Here is a 12,513-nt window from a genome sequence, read left to right on the forward strand (position 1 = left end):
TGTTGAAGTCAGCCAACGTCATCACTTTACATCCGTGCCGGTGCGTAGTGAGCGCTGTCAGTCGCATACAGAACAGAGTGACGATAGCTGACGACATGGCGGCTGGGAGACGCGACCTGAATCTATACGAGCAGCACATCCTGTGGTACCCGTATAGATCAGATATAGCTATCAGACATGACAATACAAATATATGCCGAACATAAAGATGGTCGGTACACACGATACCAAGAGATACAAGTGCAAGTTTCTGCAATATTAAACTTAGTTTAGTTTTTTCAAAATTCTTATTTTATTTTGCACAATTATCAAAAAAAATAAAAAATATCACTGATTCACTAAGATCGAAAAATCAAAAAGGCGTTGCGTAGAGACGTCGCTTCATTGTGTGTCTTCTACCGCATTTATCATCGCTGCCGTCGAATTCCACCTTCGCACGACACGCCACAAGTTAGGATATCATCCCCACCATCTGGATGTGTGGCGGTCCTCCACAGTGCGGTTTTCAAGGAGCTTTCTCCCTCGTACTACAAAGCTGTGGAATGAGCTTCCTTGTGCGGTGTTTCCGGGACGATACGACATGGGTACCTTCAAGAAAAGCGCGTACACATTCCTTAAAGGCCGGCAACCTCGTGATTCCTCTGGTGTTGCAAGAGAATGTGGGCGGCGGTGATCACTTAACACCAGGTGACCCGCACGCTCGTTTGTCCTCCTATTCCATAAAAAAAAAATGACACTGATTAAAGTGAAAGATATACGTGTTTTACTATTTACTAACACATGGGAAAACTTGAGCTTAAATGAAGAGAAGTAGCAAGAGACTCATTAAACAGGGTTGACGAGGCATGATAATTCCAAAAGTTTGTGTAACCTTAATGAATCTACCTGCAGTGAGAAAAATGAATGAAATCACGTAAAAGCCATAGACAATGAACCAGACGATCCATGACGACGAAAGTTACACAAGAAGTTTACAACTATAACGTTCAGATATACGATAATCTATTAGAGCAATTCTTGTAAATAAATGTGTATAATATTTCATGTGTCTTGGAAATGGCTGCAACAATTCGTATGGTATTTACTACCCGTGGGTTTTTAGGAACGTAAAACCTATCAAGACATATTGCGATGTCATCTCTGCGAAAACACGTTTGACTTGATCGTTTGACGTTAGCTTGATCAATTTCCCTGTTTTGCGTCCATCTTGTCTTGCTTAGCAGCAAACTTATTTTACACTTTATATGCACCCGTCACACAGAGACTAATTATATTCTTCAAGCAAATAATAGACATTACCAGTTGGAGGCTCCTTTAAACAGGATGCCGGTTAGATTATGGATACGACAACGAGCCGCCCAGATTTTTTGGATTTTTCAAGAATCCTGAGCGGCACTGCATTGTTATAGGCCGGGCGTATCAATAACAGCTGAAAGTCATCCTCGTCTCATCCCTTTATGCCATAAAAATTTAGTTTAGAAATTAGTTTAGTATGAAACGTGCAGTCATTTGACAAAAGTTTGAAATACTATTTACAATATGGCGACGAAGTATAATCCGGTTAAGTTTGAAAGTGAACACAGTAGCTTATAACGTAGTGGATTTTGGCTATCTCCGTTTTTTACAAGATTATACCCGTCACCTGTCAATCTATCAATGACTCCAAATTTCATACAATCGAGTGAATCGCTTTTTTCTTAGAGTGTCGCTAGGCTGGTTAAGAGATGCGTTGCCGGCCTTTAAGTAGGCTATGCTCTATGCTTAAAGGTATGCTTAAAGGAAAAGACTGAATCTTAGCGATTCAGTTTAGGCACCTAATCTGAACTGCATCGGAATTGAATCGCTAATTAAAAGTTGATGGGTGTCCTACAGGTCGCCTAGTTTTATCCAGGAAATTAGTAACTAATGACGTGCATCTGTGGCTGTGATGAAAGATCGCGTCACATCTAGATCGCAAGCATTGAGCTACGTGACTGAATTCAGCATCGGCCGGTTCGACGAACTGTTGCGCAACTTACATCGAAGCCTTGTCGTGTGATTTCTTGACCTCAGACTTGAGCTATATAGACGGAGAATGCTTCAGTTCCAATAAGGCTGGGTGCCCATGTAACGAACAACGGTGAAATACAACGAAAGAGAATAATAAAAAAAAGGAAGACCCCCCATAGCTGGCTTTCGGCACCCGTGTCTGTATGTTATCAGAGCCTTTCATAAACTTGACTTCTATCAAGTCAGCCTTTTTTGTGGTCACTGGCATTAAAATTTTTACTATTGTGTTTACAATAACTTTCGGCTTATTTAGTTCATTTGAAGCATAGACTTACAATATACTAGCGTATAGACAAATAAAGATTGCGAGAGAGAAGAACATATCTAACGGAGATAATATAAAATAGAAAAGTAAAGCGAAACTTTTGTTACTGATTAGGCCGTTTTTTTTGTCAGTTTTTTTAGAAGTTCAATGCTTCCTGTCTCTTTCTCGCTTACATCTAATGCCTATATCCTTTCTAGTCCTACGTGCTGATACGTATGTCATCATTTGTACAAAACTTATAATCTATCAGTTGAATTATCACGCTTGGCACTACCTGCGTAGTAATTCGAATATAAAACCACTAGCTAACGCACACATAGACACATCGAAATTGGTCACGCATTACCGGGCTGTCAGGTCTTCTATACACCAATATATATGTCTATGAACGACGAAATATTGAGGCCAATAAACCGCATTGTCGTTAGACCTGGCTATACGTTTATTGTGCTCCTGTTTCTCTGACCGATTTAGATTTAGGATGTAAGTTGCATAGAAAATTACGCATTTTGTACGCATCTAACATGTTAACTTGATACATTATGGCATGCCTCAGAAAATTGCTTGCGGCGGCGTCTTGTGCCGGGTCGTCTCCTACCCTCAAATATGTGCGAAAGGAACTATGGCAGTTCTATGCGTAAACTTGTGAACGGGTGCTGCTTGTGGTGCCCGTTCGTTGACCTGAATTATGACAGTAATCACGACCATCATGTTCACGAAGCATTCTTACTCAAACAATGAATTCAAGCTCTAAAGGTTGATACATCCAATATACGATAAATTATATTTATACAGTTTATTCTTTATTACTTTTTGTGAAATAAATTATAACATTTTAAAAACGATTCATATATTGGATGCATCACCTTACAAACTAATTCGTTATGTGTTATTACAGCCATCGTAAAATACTCTATTTGATTTAAAGGAGTGGCTGTCGAGTTTCTGTATGTTCTTCTCACAAGCTCTACTGTTTCCGAACATGTTAGATTCAGTAATTTAAATGAAATATTTATAGTGGCGATACAAAAGTGCTTAGTTTAAGCCTAATTGAACAAGTTTATTTCACTTTGACTTTGAATTTGGAATTCGGCGACTCCGTCTATATTTACTTAAGTCTGAGCTCTCGATCTACTTGGTAACAAGTTGCAAGAGTAATTGAAGTTTTTGTGGTGTAAAGCAACCAGTAAGCGGACTTACTGGTTTCGAAAGTTTTTGCTTAAGGCGTCATTCGGCTGTTGAAATGATAGATCTCTTTTGCTGATGTAATAATAGGGTGTGGTGGTCCGAAAATATTGTATTACTAGCTATTATAAGCTAGCATAAGCCGAACCGCGCCTTATTATACAGTTTTTTGCACTTAACATAGATATAAGATAGAGATTTGTGTAGACGACCCGCTCGCGTGTCTTCTGCCGTTGATAGTAGGTACGTTCTAGTGAACAAATCTAATTTTCAATGTAACTCAATGAGAAATGTTTGCACCTAAATAAACTCTTTACTCTGAGAAGGGATAACTGCCCGTGCGTTAGACTTGGTAATTCTATCTTTCTCTGAAGGTTGATGCATCAAATCCATCGATCATAAACGCATCGTACCTTACGGCCTACAATCGTAGCGTACCGCGATATTATCCAAATCATATAACACTACACTAGCTCCCGCCTTGAGGGTACGAAAGAAGCGCAGTCAATTATTATAAATATTTATACATGCATTAGTTTTAAATTGTGCATAACGTAAAATAGAATATGTAACAAACATTGACGGCCTTACAAATAAAATTGGCATAAAGTTATAACTAAGCATAAACCAAGAATATGTAAAATGTTTACAAATAGACATTTTGCTTACAAATGGTTTGTTCGGACGTATAACGTTTCCCGCGTTTATTTGCAAGGCAGCTAGCTTGTCATTAGAAAAACTTCAGAATTATCATTGTATTGACAGTGTTGTCAACGATAATGTAAACATTTTGCTTTTCTTTGTTTATCATCAGTTATAACTTTATGCCAAGTTTATTTGTAAGGCCGTGAGATTATAAAATTAGGACTAAAACAGCTGATAACAGAATATGTATTTTGTTTGTTAGTGACAAAATTCCAATTATCGCTCGTTGTGTGTCCTCATTTATCATAGTGTGCGCACACTCACACACGCGCAGTACACTATAACTATAGCGACCGATGCATCAAATGACATTATATCAGGCCTTTACACACGTGAGTGTCGTGCGCTGCCTTTCAGATGCAACGTGCGTTCATGCGTTATTTAAGGCGTATTGTCAAAATTTTTACACATGTCATCTGTGGACAAGTTTCAGCAGAAAAACGTATGGAGTATAATGATGCATACCGCATTCTAATGATATAGCTTCGAGCTTGTTTTGCCTGCGCCGGTGTGAACGACTTTTTTGCGACCATTCGATCAAGGATTACGTACGCATTCGCCCGTCGGGTAATACTATCCTAAATACCCTCTCCCAATAATTGAACTGTCCAATTTTTAAATACTGGACAAATGTCCATCGCAATCTAATCGCAAATGTTATTTGTAATGTACTCTGTATGTAACTTATGTAGGTTATCATAGGACATGTTTTGTTTGACAATTTTTTTTTCTGTATTCTTTATATCATTGTATTTGTTGTTGAATTATGGATGTATCATCCACATCATCAGCCGGAAGACGTACACTGCTGGACAAAGAGCTCCCCCAGACATGTATACATCGATCGGTCCTGCGCTGCCCTCATCCAACGTATTCCGGCGATATTGACCAGATCGTCGGTCCATCTTGAGGGGGGCCTACCAACACTGCGTCTTCTGGTATGTGTTCGCCATTCGACGACTTTACTGCCCCAACGGCCATCGGTCCGTCGACGTATGTGCCCTCTCCACTGCCACTTCAGTTTCGCAATCATTTCGTCTATGTCGGATGGAAGTACCTATGTCTGAAATAAATTATAATTATTAAAAACAAGGCTGGGCCGGTTGTGGCTACTAACTTCACGATACATTAGCAATACAACGCGTATAAAATCTTATATTCCTCAAAAAACTATCTGAGTGCATTGTTATATCATCTTACTCGTGCAAAAAGCCAAACAAAATTTATATAGAAAGACAAGTATTATTCAGCGGAATAGTGGGTATTGTATTTAACACTGACCCTAATATGCCGGTGAAATTGAATCCGGAAGACTTAAATGTTTAATGAGAGATACTGGGAAAACGAGTCACCGAGTCACTGGCGCACATGTTGCTATCGATCGCCAGGGGAGCCGAATTTGTAACGATGTTATGGGAAATCCCTGCGACTGACCGCAATGTTAATGGGTGTACGAGGGTGAAAGTTCTTTGAAAATTAAAAACTGATGACTGAAACTAGCAAGTTACCTATTAGTTTTATTATATCTTTCCAAAATAGTGTCCATGCACGTAGATACATCGCTGCATTCAATGGAACAACTGAGAAAATCAATAAGCTATTATGAAATTTTGAATTTTATTATACATGCAGCATCATCGAAACACAAACTGATACAGTTACACTTGTAAATGCCGACCAAGTCGCGGGGAAAAATCTAGCTTATTATAAAAATGCTGGGGACCATCGTTTTTTGCGTTACTCTACACAGTAAGATATATAACCTACAAATATCCGCAGGTCCAACCATCTTGCGAATGTATCGCAGGCACACACACATGAAAAACACATCCGTACAGAACCTTTAGAACAACATGATTGGAAATAATTTATATTTGAAATCGGTTCAAAAATTGTATAATTATACTATTAATAATAATTATATTATTAATAATGTAGGATATTTTTTTTATTTCTGTATAAATACATTATTAACCTTGTATATTTTGAAAAGAAAGCTTGACATTCATATTATGTAGCCAATATGATGGATTTGAAACTGAAGTAACAGTACACAAATAAAATTTGAAAAACAAAAATTTTATGAACGATGCGGGTTTCGAACCCACGACCTCCGGCGTTCCGTGCCGGTGCTCTAACCAACTGAGCTAACCGTTCGAGTACCGCCTCGTCATAAAATTTCGTTTTCAAATTTTATTTGTGTATTAATCCTAGAAGTGAGGGTTATCACTTTAAAAACATAACATGTTGTGAAGTAACAGTTTCAATTCAGGGCAGGGCACATAGCTCTACAGCCAGATGGCCGTTGGGGCAGTTAACTCCTCGAATGGCCACCACGTACCGGAAGAGGTAGTGTTGGTAGGCCCCCACAAGATAGACCAACTATCTGGTCAAGATTGCCGGAATACGTTGGATGAGGGCAGCGCAGGACCGATCATTATGGCGATCTTTGGGGCAGGTCTTTGTCCAGCAGTGGACGTCTTCCGGCTGATATGATATGATGATGTAGCCAAAACAGGGTCCCATGAAGATATTCAGAAGCTGTTAATTGTATGTGCAGAGTGTTTTCTCTGGGGCAGATCCTCCTCCACTACACTTATTGCAGTCACAAAATAGTTTGTGTTTCAGCTTCGAAGTAAGCAAGTAAAGTACTTTACCTCCGCAGCAATAATGATTTTTATTGGTACTTCATGTCCTTCCGGGTATGGTGGCTCCTTTAAGGTAGATTGATGCATTTGTTTAGGATACGGCAAGTTATTTCATCCTTTTGCGGGACAGGACTACAACTGGGGGTTTCATAGTACCCTCTGGGATATACACGTAATGATGTATTGTGTAGTGACCAGTGTTTTAACCGGTTTCTGGGCCAGTTATATATGTTTTCCTGGTACAGCTCTACTCGCCACAGAAAGGTGGAGCAGGTTATATGAGAGGTCTTTTGTAGAGAACAAACTGAATGGTTGTCCTTTACCTCACAGTTTCCTGGTTCCTATCCTAATGTGAACTGTTAGTCTTACTCAGATAACCGTTAGACTGCCAGTTCTACATTCGTTGTTTTGGGAGAAATCGTATTGGATCCTAAAACCTTTAAGGTTAAGGTTTAAGGCCTGGCTGTCTGACAAAATTAGGATGTACATATTTGCAGTTGTCTCTTTTTGTATGAATACAAGTATTAGTAAAGTATTTTGTAGGTGTATAATCTTGAATTGCATGAATTTCAGGTATATAGTTGCAAATAATCCTAGACTAAAAGAATGGGCATTGTTAGAGCCTCTACTATAGAATATCGCCCTCGCTCGCTCTTCTGTTTTTGATCCATCTGTGTATAGGAACTGAGGGGCACTACATTGCCTCTCTTCCCTTTATATTAATTACCTAGATAACTTGTAAAACCTTTTAATGAGATAGAATGGTATTTTAGTCTTCTGGTCAACTGGTCGTAGTAAACAGTGGGGGTTGCCGAAATAGAACGTGATTTTTACAGCATCCAGGTTGTATCAGTTTTAACTACTTATGTGAAGGAAGTCATGGTGATGGTTAAAATTTTGATTACTGAACATTTCTACATCGATGGTGCTACAGAGTACGAGAGACAGTACAAACTATCTATCAGTCCAAACAAACAGTGATTTACAATCATGGTTATTATAGGTTATATATCTATTTAAAGATGTTGTAATATTAACGAAATATTGAAGGGCGAGATTATAATAGTCTTACAGCCTTAAAAAATAAAATTGGTATAAAGTAAAACTGATGATAAACAAAGAAAATGCCAAATGTTTACACTATCGTTGACAAAACTGTCAATACAATGATAATTCTGAAGTTTTCCTAAAGACAAGCTGCCTTGCAAATAAACGCGGGAACCGTTGTACGTCCGAACAAACCATTCGTAAGCAAAATGTCTATTTGTAATAAATTTACATATTCTTGGTTTATGCTTAGTTATAACTTTATGGCAATATTATTTGTAAGGACGTAAGTCTACATCACGGTACTAGTAGTAAACACAAATCCTGAGAAATAATTCGTTATAACCGACCATTGGGATTGTTAACCAGGGTACTTTAAACAAAACAAAGAAGACACATCAAAAGGAGTCGCTGTCTTCGCCAGTGATATCTAACAGTATGATAATTTCTATGAACTACCGAAAAGACCCACGCCTATACAAACATGGATAAATAACGGCAGCCACTCGGCCTACGAGTGATTCCTCGTAACCATGAGCTAACGGTACCATGTTGACGATAGCTGTAGGCCAATGCACTCGACCACACCGCTTATTAAACTCGCTCTGTCCATATCTGGTGGTTCTGACTTTTGACATATTGCTTGTTCTCTTTATTCGGTATCTTCGTATTTAGTGTTTTTCTGCACAGCAATTTTTTTTTCTACTTATGAATTCGTATTAAGTGCGAATCTTAATTTGTTAAGAATCCTTTGCACAGGATGCCGTCTAGATTATGGGTACCACAACGGCGCCTAATTCAGCCGTGAAGCAGTAATTTGTAAGCACTATTGTATTACGGTCTAAAGGGCGGCGTAGCTACTGAAATTACTGGGCAAACGAGACTTAACATCTTATGTCTCAAAGAGACGAGTGCAATTGTAGTGCCGATCACAATTTTTGCACCACATTGTAATGCAGGCGTATCAGCTGAACGTCCTGCTCGTCTCGTCCTATATTGTCATGAAATAGTGCCTCAAACAATATGAGTATCCAAATCTGTAATACACCTAGTTGTCAAGAGGTATCAGTAGACCGGACAGCTTACGAGAACAGAAGGATAGGGACGTAAACGGAAAACTGTGACCAGAGTTCTTAGAAACCTTGACCTTCTTCTGTGATAAGAACGAAGCTCCATTAAGAACTTCAAGGGGTTAGCACTAAATCTGTAAGGAAAAGACCGAAATCTCCCGCTTGACGCTTGACACTTAGCTGCCAGAGGCCCCCTTCTTGCCACATGCCATCGAGTAGCTCGAGTGGATTTTGCTCAAAATCATGAAATTGGAAGGACGAAGCCTAGAGTTGAGTTCTACATGAGTCCAGACTTTGCCATAAACCAGTTGATAGAATGATTAAAGTGTTGATACCAATTAAAACCAGCTTTTCTTCATACATTCTTACAGTTATCCGAATGCCTTACAACAACAATTATTTTATTTATTTATTTATGATTCCTTACAGCTAACAAAATGAAAAGAGTATATTAAAAATAATACAGAATAGATACGCCAATTAAAAGGAATACTATTAACTGTACAATAAGTATGTGACAAAGTAGTTTAAGACAAAAACGAAAAATACTAGAAAAACTTAAATAGAAAGAAAAGAAGAAATCGTATCCATATTGAGTAACTGAAACGGTGAGTAGGTTGTGTGGTGTGAGTGAATGTGAGTAGTGTGAATGAATGTGAGTGGTGTGAGTGAATGTGAGTGTTCGAATATAATGTTTAACTTACAATGTGAGACTAATAATTATTTAGTCCGGTTAATAAAGTTTCTACCGTATTACACTTTTCTAAAATTTGCCAAAAATGATGGTCATAAGTACTACTTACTAAGAAAATACTACGTCCTGTTCTATTAATTTACATTAAGGACGCAAGCTCAAGTTTGATAAGTGTGGGCAAATTGTAAATTGTATTAAAATTTCTCGGTGAATTCGTCTTTTTGAAAAGGACGGAGGTCCAATTGCCTACATGACGTTTTTGCCTTCTAAAAGTTCACTTTCAATTATTAACTACGATTGTAGAAATAAACTAAGTTTGAATGTTTAAATGTGTGTTTTCATGCAGCTAACATCAAAGTTATGGCCGTGCGGTGGTCTAGGTGTCGAATAGTCAGTCGCGTCTATTGATTTTACATTCAATATTTTCGAGGAGAATTAACTCACGATTTGAGCCAATTTACTTAATATGGTAACGTTAAGGATTTTTCACGCAATTACCAGCAAAACTGGTATCGAGCCGTGTAATTTACCCATAAAGGGTAATTTATTTTCCATAGTAAATTGATATAACACGTCGCTCTTGCCTAGACGGCTATTATAGCGCGTGTACAGCCACCTACTAAAGGCATTATTTTGTAATCAAGAAAGCAGTGTGATAGACTCACGCCTTTGTTGAACATCAAAGAATATCCCAGTCGTTCCCCAATCCCGCACCCTCAAGGATAGGCAGCCGGTGGGGTGAACACAAAAGGGACAGGTGTGCCTCACGCACTTCGCATCTGTCCCCTAGGGCGTAGAGATGCCGCGGATTATTGTAACCATCACCACGCTAAATATTTGTATGTTCAAAATACACGATATAGGTAAATAACAATTTTCAACTTTAAATGGTATACTTTCGGTTCGATAAGGTTCCAGAACAAAAGTAGAATCTTAATCCTACTTCCTACTTATTTATATTATAAATTCGAAAGTTTGTATGTCTGGATGTATGTTTGAACTTCTTGTACGCAAAATCTACTGAATAGATTTTAATGAACCTTTACAATAATATAGCTTACACACCAGAATAACAAATAGGCTATAATTTATAACTATAGTGTGAATTATACAAAATATTTATATTTTTCTTTTAAGAAGTGTTATTGTTACTAATGAATACAACTAGCGCCATCTCTTATCAACTAGCAAGCACAAGATCAATACAATTTAATATGGCAAAACAACGTTTGCCGGGTCAGCTAGTCTTATATATAAAATTTTCGTGTCCCGGTGTTTTTCACTAAACTCCGACGAAAGGGCTAAACTAATTTGTTTCAAAATTTGTGTGTATATCGGGTAGGTCTGAGAATCGGCCAAAATCTATATTTTACATACCCATATATATTTACATACCCCTAAATGGTTTTTTTTTGCCAATTATTTTTATTTTATTATGATTCAGTATTAAAAATACATACAACTTCAAATTTTCACCCGCCTACGATCAACACATCTCCTAAACTAATGAACAGATTTTAATGGCGATTACTTCATGGAGTGCAGTTTAGTCCAACTTGAGAGATTGGATAGTTTTTTTTCGATTTGGGACCCATAATTATTTTTATTTTCAATATTTGTTTTGTATGTATATGTCCTACTAGCTGACCCGGCAAACGTTGTTTTGCCATATAAAGTATAATTCACGCGATAGTTTTATTAGTAATAAAATATTGCCTATATTATAGCCTGTACACCATTTTGTTCTATTGTCAATAGTTTTTGCAGCGCACGCAAAAATAAGTTTTCGATTTTACACCTTGTGTTACAAAATAGCAATTTGATTACGGATCCCTAATTTTGAAAAAAAAAAACATAGCCTATAGCCTTCCTCGATAAATGGACTACCCAACACTGAAAGAATCATTCAAATCGGACCAGTAATACCAGAGATTAGCACGTTCAAACAAACAAACAAACAAACACTGCAGCTTTATAATATTAGTATAGATGAGAGAATTTATTGACGCATCGTTTGACATGTTCTGCTGTGAAACAATTTCATTATAACAACAGGGAGCATATTTTACGAAATAATTCTTGATTTTATGAAATATGATTGACAAATTCACACAAAAACAGTATTTTTTTTATCACTAGCTGACCCAGCAAACGTTGTATTGCCATATAAAGTAATAAGAAAAATATCAATAATTAAAATTTTTGGGGTATAAAAAACAGATGACGACCGATTCTCAGACCTACCAAATATTAAATCGTACATAAAAGCTACTAACTACGAGGGCTGCACTAAAAGTATCGGGAATCAAGGAAGTGACACAACATTACTATTTAAAAACGTATTTATTGCTTTTCGAAGTATTCTCCGCAAAATTTGACACATTTTTCCATACGATGGAACCAATCATTGAAGCAACCATTCCATTCGGAAGTTGGGGTCTCCAAAATGGCCGTTTTGTAGGCGTCCACAGCCTCAGGTGATGAAAATATCTGACCAAGCAATTTATTCTTAATTTAAGGGAAAGTATAGAAATCATTAGGGCTCAGGTCGGGGCTGTACGGCGGATAGTCTAATAATTCTATGTTTTCTTGCTCTAAAAACTCTTATGTTCTGTGCGCGGTGTGAACACGCATTGTCGTGATGGAGGATGATGCGGCGGTTACAGTTCTCTTTACGGAGTTCAGAAACGACCTGTGGCAAACATATGCTAGCATACCATTCTGCATTAACCGTTCTTTGTCCTTCAAGAGGAATAGTCGCAACATGGCCGGTTTTGGAGACAAACGTGGCCACCATTTTTTTTGCAACACTCCGTGAATGAACAATTTTTGTTGGCTTTAACTCATTTT

At 37.8% G+C, this 12,513-nt stretch overlaps 1 protein-coding gene across 1 annotated transcript in view; it reads left to right on the top strand.

Moving 5' to 3' along the window:
- The window catches only part of LOC126964542 (innexin inx1), an 87,874-nt gene that overhangs the window by 50,820 nt on the left and 24,541 nt on the right, over positions 1-12,513 (top strand). The window lies entirely within an intron of this gene.

The sequence above is a fragment of the Leptidea sinapis genome, chromosome 5 (genome assembly GCF_905404315.1).
Source record: "Leptidea sinapis chromosome 5, ilLepSina1.1, whole genome shotgun sequence".
Classification (NCBI taxonomy): domain Eukaryota; kingdom Metazoa; phylum Arthropoda; class Insecta; order Lepidoptera; family Pieridae; genus Leptidea; species Leptidea sinapis.